The sequence below is a fragment of the Lepidochelys olivacea genome (genome assembly GCF_965140295.1).
Source record: "Lepidochelys olivacea isolate rLepOli2 genome assembly, chromosome: 1".
NCBI classification, from domain to species: Eukaryota; Metazoa; Chordata; order Testudines; family Cheloniidae; genus Lepidochelys; species Lepidochelys olivacea.
In genome coordinates this window covers 261,530,943-261,544,278 of record NC_140411.1, presented here as the reverse complement: position 1 = coordinate 261,544,278, position 13,336 = coordinate 261,530,943, and the positions used below count along the sequence as shown (strand labels likewise).

General features: G+C 42.4%; 1 protein-coding gene across 3 annotated transcripts in view; it reads left to right on the top strand.

The window, feature by feature from the left end:
• The first annotated feature begins 3,768 nt into the window (after positions 1-3,768).
• The window catches only part of MRTFA (myocardin related transcription factor A), a 178,912-nt gene continuing 169,344 nt past the window's right edge, over positions 3,769-13,336 (top strand). For all 3 annotated transcript variants that reach the window (XM_084644567.1, XM_084644568.1, XM_084644565.1), the window contains exon 1: positions 3,769-3,899. The gene's annotated coding sequence lies outside the window, so the exon portion shown is untranslated. The remainder of the gene's footprint in view (positions 3,900-13,336) is intronic.

Here is a 13,336-nt window from a genome sequence, read left to right as displayed (position 1 = left end):
GCGGTTCACTGTTCCAGACCAATGGGGGCTGCAGGAAGCCATGTGGGCTGAGGGATGTGATTCCCAGGATAGAATCCCCCCTCTGTAAATATGGCCTACATTTTTTGTTTGTTTGCTTTGTCCAGTTTTCCACATGATCCAGATCTCTCTGAATCAGTGACCTGTCCTCTTCACTATTGATTACTCTCAAAATTTTTGTGTCATCTGCAAGTTTTATAGTGATTGTTGGGGACACTGGGGCATGGCCACTAGGTAACTCGAGGGGATGGAAGACCACGAGTGTCGATGAAGCCCCCTCGCACTAGGCCCAGGTGTCCTTGGTCCCCCGCTCCCGCCTGGAGGCACTCGCAGCAGCTCTGCGTACTAGGCCCAAGTGTCCTTGCCCCCCACCCCCCACCCCCAGGCCTGGAGGCACACACAGCAGTTATACTGAGGATCTGCAACAATATGCTGCAGAGTCAGACTGCCTGAAACTAAGCAAGGCCAAACAGGACAGATATGGAAGAACAATGCTGAATAAAGCAGCTTTATGTATAGTTTAACTAATGATACAGAGAACCAGGGAACTAGCTGGGAACTGGATTGGCTGGCTATATGGATACTTGGGGCAGCTTGCTATTGGATAAGTATGCTGGGAAAAAGGATGTATAAAAGCCTGTGTAATTTCCTGCTCTGTGTACAGGATTTGAGATTCAAATCTCCCTGTAGCTATTTGAAGCTTCAAATAAACTTTTCTGCTTCTCCACCCCGTTGTGATTATTGGGTGTAGCACACCAGGTAACGAACCACTCAAGCTGTTGTTCAGCCTCTCGGCACTGGGCGCCGGCAACATGATTATTTGTTTTCTTCCAGGTCATTGACAAAAATGTTTAATAGCATAGGGCCAAGAATTGATCCCAGTGGGATCCATTTAATGTGTACCATGTTAATTTTATATTGTTCTAGTTTTTTAATCAAAATGTTGTGTGGAATCAAGTCAAATTTCTTACAGAAGCTTAAGTATGTTATGTCAACACTATTACAATTTTGGTTGATAAAAGTAAATTCATCAAAAAAAAAATCAAGTTAGTTTGAGATCTGTTGATTTGCATTAACTACATTACCTTCCTTTAATTCTTCATTAATTGAGTCCTGTGTCAGCTGCTCCATTATCTTGCCCAGGATCTATGTCAGGCTGACAGGCCTATAATTACCTGGGTCATCCCATTTACCCTTTTTAAAAATTGGCACAACATAATTTTCTTCCAGTCTTCTGGAACTTTCCCAGTGCTCCAAGACTTATTGAAAATCAACATTAATGATCCAGTGAGCTCTTCAGCCAGCTCTTTTAAGACTATTGGATGCAAGATATCGGGAATTGCTGATTTTAAAATATCTGATTTTAGTAGCATCTGTTTAACATCCCCCCAAGATACTAGTGGAACAAAAAGAGTAATATCGCTATATGATGAGATGAAGGAAAACAGGACACCATCACCTTCCCTCCTCTTGCGAACTCTGCCTTGAGTACCCCAGTGTGATTTTTAGAATAGATGGAAAGAGGGAAATAAGTATTCCTAACCTGTCATTAAACCTTCAACTCCCTGAGAATGCTTTCATCCTTGGGTATATTTCAACTCATCAAACTTTTCTCTTTTCACTAAATTAACTGAGGGAACTAACCCTGTCACAGGATTTAAGAGTAGAATTACTTTGTCTGGATTATTTGCGTAGCTAAAGCTGAACTGGATCCTCAGCAAACAAATTGGGTGCGTCAGGATTGGGCTTTGGGGTAAGGTAAAGTTTGTGTAGCACCAGGCTACAATTTTTGCGAATACTCCCACTTTTTGGATTATTACATTAATTACAATGAGCTCCGTGGGTTAATTTTGCATTGCGTAAATGTTTTCTTCTATCATTTGTATATTTGTTACCTTTCATTTGTACAGTGTCCCCTCATTCCTGTATTATGAGAAGGTAAATAGGAATGCCCAATTTACCTTCTTTATACCATTCATTATTTTATACCTCCTTCATGTCCCATTTTATTTGATTATTCTCTCAGGTAAACAGTCCCAATACTTTTCAGTTTCTCATCATATGAAAGGTGTTCCATGACAATAAGCATTTTAATCCCTAGTTTCTGGACCGCCCCCCCCTTCTGCAATATCTTTTTTGAGATAGGATGACCAGAACTGAATACAGTATTCCAGATGTCCCAGTTATTTATATAACGGTTTTAGAATATTCCCTGTATTATATTCTATCCCATTCTTTATGCATCATAGCATTTTGTTTGATTTCTTGACCACCACTTCACACTGAGCGGAAGTTTTCTTTGAGCTGTCCATAATGATGTCCAGGTTCTTTAGTTAATTTAGAATCCAGTAATAGGTATAAGTAGTTCAAATGACTCTTACTAAAGTAAAATGCTGTTGCTCTGCATTAGGTATATTTACTGGGCAAACATACCCTTTGTCTCAGCAAATCATTACTGGATCTTTACATCAAATCATTACTGGGTCTCTACATCAAATCATTTCATGCTTGGGTCTCCTTTCTTGGTAGCTGTATTTGCGTCTGAGACAGAGTTGTAAACTTTAACCACTAGAGGTCATAGACTATCTGCAATTCAATATGACAGGTTTCAGAGTAGCAGCCATGTTAGTCTGTATTCGCAAAAAGAACAGGAGTACTTGTGGCACCTTAGCGACTAACCAATTTATTTGAGCATAAGTTTTCATGAGCTACAGCTCACTTCATGGGATGCATAAAAGTGGAAAATGCAGTGAGGATATTTTTATACACACAGACCATGAAATTCAATATGGTTAGGTTTGGAAAGATTTCATTTTTATTGGTAAATGTTGATTTCAGCAAACACACAACAAATAATGAAACAGATGATGATTGAAATGTACAGCTAGGCAAAGAACAAAAACCACCACTTTTGAACTTAGCAGAGTTTGATTTAAAGCTATTTATTTTGTATAGTTTGACATGATGTTGACAACTTGTGTGTTAGGTTATAAAGCTTTAGCTTTTTGAATCTCAATTTCTACTGTAATTGAACAATTATTGTCTTACCCCCTCACATAAATTCCTGCAACTGTGAAAGTTTAAATGGATAAAAATAAAAAAGCTTAAAATAAAACTGATATTTTCAAATTATTTTTAATAATGTCTATTTAATTTTGCCAAGTCTAAAGATGGTACTTGACAGGTGAAAAAATGTTTTCTACAGAGTGGAGGAAAGATGGATCCTCACTCCTGCCCAGCGGCTCCCCTGCTGTCCTCGTGCTGGGCTCCCGGCACAGATTTATACTAAGTTGCTGACCCAGTATTTTGGGATGTCTCTTTTCTGGGCCTGCAGTGTCGGTGAAACGAGATTTCCATTGCCGCACTGATCGTGCCGCCCTCCCTTGGGTAAGGGCCGCCCATGGCAGGTGCCCCGGCGCCCGGGCACACGGAGGGAGTTCCAGGGAAGTTTGAGGCCTCATGGGTACTGTCCCTTTAAGAGTCCAGACGTCTCCGCCGTTCCCCAGGGGACTAAACACTCTAACCTCGCCTACTGCCGAGGACATGATTTCTATCTTCTAATTGGCTGCTTTACAAGACAGTCACAAGTAGTTCCGCCCCATCCCCTCTCGCCCTGCCCATTCATGTCCGTTAGCTTCCGAGGCCGCTCGACAGCCACTGGTTGGCATTTGTGACACTCAACTAGCTCCGAGTATGCCGATTGGCAACAGGAGCTGTCAATCATCTAGCTTAGGGGGCGGGAGGGGGCGGGGCAGTTTCCGTGGCTGAGGGAGCCGGCGGCGGCGAGGCAGGGTTACCACCAGTTCGGGGAAGTTTAGTCTCGGGGGGCGGCTCCGGAAGGGGACGAGGCGATGCCGAAGCCGGGATGGAGCCGTGACCAGGTGCGTGGGAGGCTCAGGCCTCGGAGAGAACCGAGACCCCTCCCCCCCCTTTGCTGCAGGGTCCCTCCGTGTAAGGGGGAGGGATCCGCCCCTCCTCGGAGACCCTGGGGCCCGCTCCCCGCCTGTTAGCGCCGCGGATGGTTCTGCGCCCCCGGCACGCCGCGCCCCCGGCACGCCCCCCCCCCCCACCGAGACCGGGCCCCTGCTCGCTGCCGGCGGCGCCTTTCCCTCCGCACTCGCTGCCCCGGGGAGACACCCCGTATCCCGCAGCGCAGGGAGACACCCCGCCCCCGACCCTGGAGAGGCCCCTCCATGAGCTCCCCCCCCCCCGGGAGATGCTTTGTTGCCAGCCCGCCCCAGTTGAGACCCCTCGTTCTCCTCTCCTCAGTCAGGGCCCCAGTGAGATTCCTCGTTCCCTTCTGAGACCCCCCGTCCCCCGAGAGACACTTCACCTCTGAGAAACCTCTTCCGCCCCCCCCAGAATAACCTCTCATCTCTCATTACCTCATCCTCGTGAGCCCCCCCCGTTGAGACACCTCATTTCCTCCTGCTCCTCCCTCTCTGCTCTAATGAAACAGCTCCTCGTTCTATGAGTCTGCCCGTGAAATACGTCACCCCCCGTGAACCCCCTTCCAGCGAGCTGCAGAATTCCCTCCCTGAGACACCTGAAGTGCTGAATCCCCCCCGCTGCCCCAGCCCCTCCTGTAATGACCTGTTGTATCTTTCCCTTTCCTTCTCTGTGGCCTTGGATTTTCGCTGTGTGGGTAATGCATATTTAAAGGAACTCGAATGCCGTGGTGGATCAGGAGCTACCTAGAAGACTCCCAGTTCTTTACCTGTGTAACCCTAGAATCTTGCATGAGAAATACTTGTATGTTCTGATGTAGGCAGAGTGATCATATGTGAAAACTGATTTTTTGCATTAGTGTGTACTGGTGGTGCAACAAGTATTGCAAATCATGTTTGTGAGCAAAACATATAGCAAAGACCTTTGTCCATGATATCTGTGTATGTGTTCCCTACTGCATCATGCAAACTTTTAGCTGATGTGGTCTTGTCATGTTTCTGTTCTACCGATGCTAAACCTAGAGTGGGCTGGGCAAATGGTTTTGGATTTGTTCGTGTTTACAGCCAAAAATATTTATTTTACCATTTTTAAGTTCTTTCCTCAGCATCCTTTAATCCTGTCACTTTTTTGTTCACTGAAGATAGTTCTGAAAGCATCATTCTATGACATCACAGGTACCAGAAATCTTATTGCAATGATGAGATTTCCTTTCCTTCATCATGCTTGTAAAGCTTAAGTAGCAGTGCATTTGCAATTGCATCTCAGCCTGTGCTAAACAAGAAATGTGTTGTGAAGGGTTGCAAAGTACTTATGTTTGAAACTATTTTATAGATCTTTTACAGAGCATTTTGTCTTTAGGTGAGCCAACAGATATTCAGTGTACCATAAGATTTTGATGAGAAAGTTGCTGCAGAACATGGGGGACTTTTACTGTGTACTTTGCTATGGACTATAACACAAAATTTAAATTGCAAAGCTACCTAAGCACAAATGTCTGTACTTACTACCTCCACCAAGCATGCTGAAGGGGACATTAAGAAATAAATATTAGCTAAGCCTTAATTGTTTTCACTTCGAAATGTGCATGTCTGAAGTGGGCTGTAGCCCATGAAAGCTTATGCTCAAATAAGTTTGTTAGTCTCTAAGGTGCCACAAGTCCTCCTGTTCTTTTTGCGGATACAGACGAACACGGCTGCTACTCTGAAACATGTCACTTTTGGTTTGTGAAAATGTCCTTGAATGCATCATTGCAATAAGATTTCTGGTACCTGTGATGTCATAGAATGATGCTTTCAGAACTATCTTCAGTGAACAAAAAAGTGACAGGAGTAAAGGATGCTGAGGAAAGAACTTAAAAATGTTAAGTTAAATATTTTTGGCTAGCTCCTCCCCGCCCCCCTCATGGCTTTTGGCAGGATTTAATACACATGAGATAAATTCAGTCTTTATTGTACCTTTGTATTTCACCTTTATAATAAGTTTACCTTGCTATTCTATCTTTTAACTGCTCATAACTGTGGTTTCTTAACCGAGTAATTCTGAAAGGTGTGTTGACCTTCAGAAATACGTATAAGTGAACTCTGCAGCATCAGTTCCAAAGTGTATCTTGTTTCTTGTATCTAAAGCATTGATCAGGGAAGTGGACCATTTGTTAAAGCATTGTTATAATTCATAAAAAGAAAAGGAGGACTTATGGCACCTTAGAGACTAACAAATTTATTTGAGCATAAGCTTTCGTGAGCGACAGCTCACTTTATCGGATGCATTCAGTGGAAAATACAGTGGGGAGATTTATATACATAGAGAACATGAAACAATGGGTGTTACCATACACACTGTAATGAGTGATCAGTTAAGGTGAGCTATTACCAGCAGGGGGGGAGGAGAGGGTCGAACCTTTTGCAGTGATAATCAAGGTGGGCAATTTCCAGCAGTTGACAAGAACATCTGAGGAACGGTGGGGTATGGGGGGAATAAACATGGGGAAATAGTTTTACTTTGTGTAATGACGCATCCACTCCCAGTCTCTATTCAAGCCTAAGTTAATTGTATCTAGTTTACAAATTAATTCCAATTCAGCAGTCTCTCGTTGGAGTCTGTTTTTGAAGTTTTTTTGTTGAAGAATTGCAACTTTTAGGTCTGTAATTGAGTGACCAAAGAGATTGAAGTGTTCTCCAGCTGGTTTTTGAATGTTATAATTCTTGACGTCTGATTTGTGTCCATTTATTCTTTTACGTAGAGACTGTCCAGTTTACCAAGGTACATGGCAGAGGGGCATTGCTGGCACATGATGGCATATATCACATTGGTGGATGTGCAGGTGAACGAGCCTCTGATAGCGTGGCTGATGTGTTTAGGCCCTATGATGGTGTCCCCTGAATAGATATGTGGGCACAGTTGGCAACGGGCTTTGTTGCAAGGATAGGTTCCTGGGTTAATGGTTCTGTTGTGTGGTGTGTGGTTGCTGGTGAGTATTTGCTTCAGGTTGGGGGGCTGTCTGTAAGCAAGGACTGGCCTGTGTCCCAAGATCTGTGAGAGTGATGGGTCATCCTTCAGGATAGGTTGTAGATCCTTGATGATGCTTTGGAGAGGTTTTAGTTGGGGGCTGAAGGTGATGGCTAGTGGCATTCTGTTATTTTCTTTGTTGGGCCTGTCCAGTAGTAGGTAACTTCTGGGTACTCTTCTGGCTCTCTCAATCTGTTTCTTCATTTCAGCAGATAGATATTGTAAGAACGCTTGATAGAGCTCTTGTAGGTGTTTGTCTCTGCGTGAGGGGTTGGAGCAAATGCAGTTGTATCGTAGAGCTTGGCTGTAGACAATGGATCGTGTGGTGTGGTCTGGATGAAAGCTGGAGGCATGTAGGTAAGTATAGCGGTCAGTAGGTTTCCGGTATAGGGTGGTGTTTATGTGACCATCGTTTATTAGCACTGTAGTGTCCAGGAAGTGGATCTCTTGTGTGGACTGGTCCAGGCTGAGGTTGATGGTGGGATGTAAATTGTTGAAATCATGGTGGAATTCCTCAAGAGCTTTTTTTCCATGGGTCCAAATGATGAAGACATCATCAATGTAGCGCAAGTAGAGTAGGGGCATTAGGGGACAAGGGCTGAGGAAGCGTTGTTCTTGGTCAGCCATAAAAATGTTGGCATACTGTGGGACAATGCAGGTACCCATAGCAGTGCTGCTGATTTGAAGTTATACATTGTCCCCAAATGTGAAATAGTTATGGGTGAGGAGAAAGTCACAAAGTTCAGCCACCAGGTTAGCCGTGATATTATCGGGGATAGTGTTCTTGACGGCTTGTAGTCCATCTTTGTGTGGAATGTTGGTGTAGAGGGCTTCTACATCCATAGTGGCTAGGATGGTGTTTTCAGGAAGATCACCGATGGATTGTAGTTTCCTCAGGAAGTGGTGTCTCAAAGATAGCTGGGAGTGCTGGTTGCTTAGGGCCTGAGGAGGGAGTCTACATAGCCAGACAATCCTGCTGTCAGGGTGTCAATGCCTGAGATGATGGGGTGTCCAGGATTTCCAGGTTTATGGATCTTGGGTAGCAGAATACCGCAGGTCGGGGTTCCAGGGGTGTGTGTGTGGATTTGTTCTTGTGCTTTTTCAGGGAGTTTCTTGAGCAAATGGTGTAGTTTCTTTTGGTAACCCTCAGTGGGATCAGAGGGTAATGGCTTGTAGAAAGTGGTGTTGGAGAGCTGCCTAGCAGCCTCTTGTTCATATTCTGACCTATTCATGAAGACGACAGCACCTCCTTTGTCAGCCTTTTTGATTATGGTGTCAGAGTTGTTTCTGAGGCTGTGGATGGCATTGTGTTCTGCACGGCTGAGGTTATGGGGCAAGTGATGCTGCTTTTCCATAATTCATGTTGTAGGAGTGCTTCAGGTGCAGTGCACTTGAGGGAGTGGCAGAATGGAATCCATTGTAATAGTATCTCATTCCTGTTGATTAAGGAATAGTTTAAGGGAGTCTGACCTATTCATACGGTCTGGAATTATATTAGCTAGCAGTTGTGGTCTAGGCCAGGACACCAAAGTGAAGATAGAAAATAGCAGCGTAACTGCAAGTTGACTCTAAACTCCTGTTTCTGTTCTTTACACACTCCTGCTGAAAGGAGGAGAAAAAGCCTGATCACACTTGAAAATAAATGCCACATAATCTTGGGAGAAAAAGGAAAACTTGGTATCTCTGTCCGCCGTTAGTAACTTGCTGAGAAAGGGCCCCATCCACCTCCTTTCATTCCCTTTCATAATATTTGTGGCATCTGAATTGTCAGGAAAAAAGGACATTTTAATTTCTAATTATTGCTGCCTTTGCAACAGTTTTCCTTCAGCAGATAAAATATATGTAGATAATCTGCCTCTGCTCTAGTGGGTTGAATCAGTAGTTGTGTTAACATCAGTTCAGCTTGGACAGATCACTTTTTTATCATTTGGGAAAGTTGGCAACACCTTTTTTTAGAGACAAACAGTTTGTCAGATATGACACACAGAAAGAAATGGTATTCAGGCAGTGTGTGTCTGTGGGGAGTGAGTATTGTCTGAAAGTATCATGATAACAGTGATATGGCAGCTTCTCCCCTTAAATATGAAGTAACAAGAGATCCTTAGATTCAAAGATTGATACTTGCTTTCGATTGTAAAGCAGGGGGATGCTTTGGCTCTTAGTGCATTTTGCTTGTGTTCATTCCATAAAAATCTGTATTTTGCACTGACCCTTCTGTCCCTAAATCCTAACAGGAATGTTGCATCTTCCACCAGTTAGTCATCCTTGCTTTTCAAGGAAAATGTGACTTCTTGATTTCTCTTAGCACTGATCTCTGATCATATTGCAGATTACCCTCAATTGCAGGGATAATAGATGTACAGGAAAACCAAAGCAGACTACAGACAGTTATGGAGTTTAGAGTCATGGGAGCTGTAAGCAACAAAAGGTGACTGGCCCCAATAAAAGTGAAGTCTTGCATCCAGATAGAGGAAATAAGCAGCCCAAATAGAGAGTGGGGGGTAGGAAATGTAACTCAGCAACTGTTCCCATTCATTAAAGGGATTTTTTCCATCCTGTTTCATTAATACTATGCTAACATTGTTTTCATTACATCAATCTCTAACTTTCACAGGGAAGTTTGGAATTGTGTGGCTGGGAGAGGAGGTGTGCAACAGAGGGGTGCTCTCTTAATAAATGGTCCACACTGTGAATATATTTGAGAATTGTTCTGTAGTGACACCTATACAAGAGACCACCTTTATGAGAATATTCAGTCAAGAGACTACCCCAGAATATTCACTGATACCCTGAGTACAACTCTGCTGCACCTGTAATAGAAAACTATCTCCAATAAGTTAAGGATTTGTCAGTCCCTTTAGTGGTTGATTCAGACAAGTTTAATTATATTAAATACCTGAAATGTTTTTAGAAATACAGTGGAACCTGCTTAAAACTAAATTGTATCTAGTAAATCTATAGTGACGCAAAACTGGTTGAAATTCTGTGGCCTGTATTGTGCGAGATGTCAGAGTAGACCATCATAATAGTCCTTTCTGGCCTTAAAATATATGAATATAGGAAAACAAAATTTCCACATGGTTCAGTGTTTTGAAAAATTATACAAGATGCAGTGACCCTTTGCCGGGACTGGCTTTAAGCATCAGCAAAGCCCTGTAACTTATGGGCCAGCACTCACTCTCTCCTGGTCAGTGGGACCAGAATGAGAGGCAGCTCGTAGCCTGGATTTCCACTCTGTTGCCCCATCTTTTTCTGGAGAGGAATTCCATGCTGCTTAAATTGAAATTCTGGGGTGAGGGAGAGAAGGGGATTAAATGCTTCACTATAAGAAAGTTTCATTATACCTGTTAAAAATGTATCTCTAGTTTACTTAAGTGAATCTGATGTGTATGAAGTGGTTTCATATATGCTTTCTACCCAAATATACTCAAATACAAGGTATAGCAACTTTGATGAGTCTTCAGCCTCTCATGCTGTCATAAGACTGTCTCAATAGCTGCTCCATTCTTAATAATTCACTATTACGTGTAAGATGCCTTTTGAAAAATACTGGTGATTTACTTGTAACTAGATCTAATGTTCAATAAGTCCTATGTATTACACAGTATTCTTCCTTTAAGGATTTTTATTTAGCAAAGTTGGGGTGATGGTCAGATCTTCTTCTGGGAGATTGAAGAGGAGGAGGTGGTAGTGTTATAAGCTAGGAAAATTAATTTGTTCGTCAGCCTGGAACTACCAAATCCTTCCTCCAGGCAAGTGAAATGTAATTGTTTCATGCTGAACTCAGTGCTGAGGTGCATTGATGAGTGTATCTGATCTGAAACTGAAAACTAAAACTGGCATATGAAATGGATGATTATCTGCTCAGCCAGCCACTTCGGTGAATTTTCTTTTCTGGCTACCTTCAGCTAGTACCATTCTGCATTTCAGGAAGAGAACATATGGTTAATTACATATGTACATTGCCCTTCACCTCCCCCATCCACGTTGGAGTGTAGCTCCTTTAGAGGAAATGAATGGGAGTGGGATGAGAACAGTTTTAATTTTCAGCCTCCTGTCTGAGGTGCTGGTCTGTTGCTTCTCTTGAGATTTTTAAGTGCAGGTTGGATCAGCAGTGTGTCCTTGAAGGAAAGAAATGACATGCATTCTTTATATGGGAGCCTTCCTTCTGCCATGATGTCATGTTTTTGGCAGTGAGAAACAATGGCAGTAACAGTAGTTCATCCTCTTCAGCCCCATTATTGATCCATATCAATTTCTGTTTTGAGACAAACTTATTTTTTGGTCACTTAATTTGTCTTTGGAAATGTTATCTTCTATTTTGTATCATAGGTTCAGCTTTATATTTAAGAAATCAAAAGTAATGGATATAATCTGTATAATGCTCTTTTCTTCTGTGCTTCATACTATCATTACACCACCTCTGTAGTTTCAGGCATTGTCAGATTAGTTAGTTGAATTTTTATATAAATCTTTTAAAAATTAACATACTCTTTTTAAAGCTTAGAACCTGAATTATGAGTTGCTAATTGGGGGTTTCCTTTTGGTCTGTTTGTAAAGTACTGTTATGTCCTGCCTCTCAGGTGGAATTCTAGTCCTGTTTCATTTAGTCTTGTTCATAGGCTTCTCTTTCAGTTTGGTCCTCCCTTCGTAATAGGAAAGGCATGTAGCTTCCTCTTCCATAGCATTCAAATAATTGTGGGCCATGAAAACCCTTTTAGCCAGAGACCTCAGGTGCACAATTAATTTAATCAGAGGGAGGAAATGAAACATGAGATTGTTTTGAACTGCATATAGAAGTCACACGCGTTTGACTTTTCTCTTCTTGGGCAGGCAAAGAGCAGGATAAGGAATGCATCACTTTGTAATCTGGATGTGTAGCATGTACTTGGTAGCCCCAAAGTCCTCTCTGTTCGCAAACCACACTTAAGTAAACCACCAATGTGGTGATTTTTGTGAATTTTTGATAAGGTGAATATAGGTGTGAATTGAACATAGGACTGGGAGCCAGGTGCTCCAGACTTCTGGTCCTGGCTGTTACTGACAGCCTTTATGGAATTGGACAAATTATTTAACCTCTAATTCTCAGTTTCCTTAAATGGAGAATTCTTTCTCTCCTGTTGGCCGTTAAAGATTAATACTTGTAAAGTGTCTCAAAGATGAAAATCACTATGAAAGTATTAATATTTTATTATTATGGACTGAGGCCTAATACTAGTATGGTTTTGGCCTCAGAATAAGCAGTTCACTCTTTCTTATTGACAAAAAGTGTTCCTTTTCTGTCATCACACTTGGTCTCCCACATTTTCTTCCTCTGCTGTGCACAGTCGAAAGGGGAGCCAATTTTCTGTCATATATTAGGAACAGTTCCTAATCTGTTAAGAATAAATAAATTTCAGGGGTGTAGTATTAGTGGAGAGATTTTCCACAGCAGGAAAAGTGTGAGAGTGAGTATAATGAACTATTTGCTTTGTGCCCTGTTAGTGCATTGGCCCAAAGATATAGTCTGTGTATAACTGTATATTATGTATGTTAGAATATGACCGAGAATAGTAGCTGTGTAAGAGGGTGAAGACTCTAATTCTGGCAGTCTGTCAGAATTCAGGTTGGTTTAGTTGTACCATTTGCTGACTTTGCTTGGGACTGATAGCCTTAATTTTTCCAACCCATTTTATGTAAATGCTAAACAGGAGGGTTTGTTTTTTTAGAAATGTTGGGATAAAATCTCATTCCTACACAGATGTGGAACAGATTGTAATCTCTTCAGTGGCACAGCTTTTAAAATATTTGCAATCTCCAGCAGCTCCATTTTCTAATTTAGTTTATAAAAGCAGCAAGTAAGGATTAGATTTGCATCTGAGAGCCCATGTTCTCAAAAACCGAACAGTGGGAAATATGTGGGGGACAGCATGCAAGTGTAGGGTGACAAATGATATAGAAGGATTTAGAAGTTCCCAGGATTGGTTTAACCCATAAAATTTGAGAGAATGTTAGGGAGTGATGCTCTACTCTCTGTGATGCTCCCACAGGTACTTAGGGTTTTGAGGTACTTCACCACCACCACCTGCCCTTAATGCAAAGCAGTTTTACCTGCCGTATCTCAGCACCCTGAAACCAACAGCTTCTGGCCACAGACAAGCACTGACTTCCAGATCTCTGCAGACCTCTGTGCTCCTCTGAAAGCCATCCCCCTCTGTAGTATCCAGCTAGACACTAGAAACTCTCAGAAATAACCAGGGAAGCTGTCTCCAAAGAGACAGTGTACACACACAGTTTGACTGGCACAACTCAGGACCATATCCTTTATGATAACACAACATTGGAATCTACTTACTGAAAACACTTACTTAATGAAAACACTTAT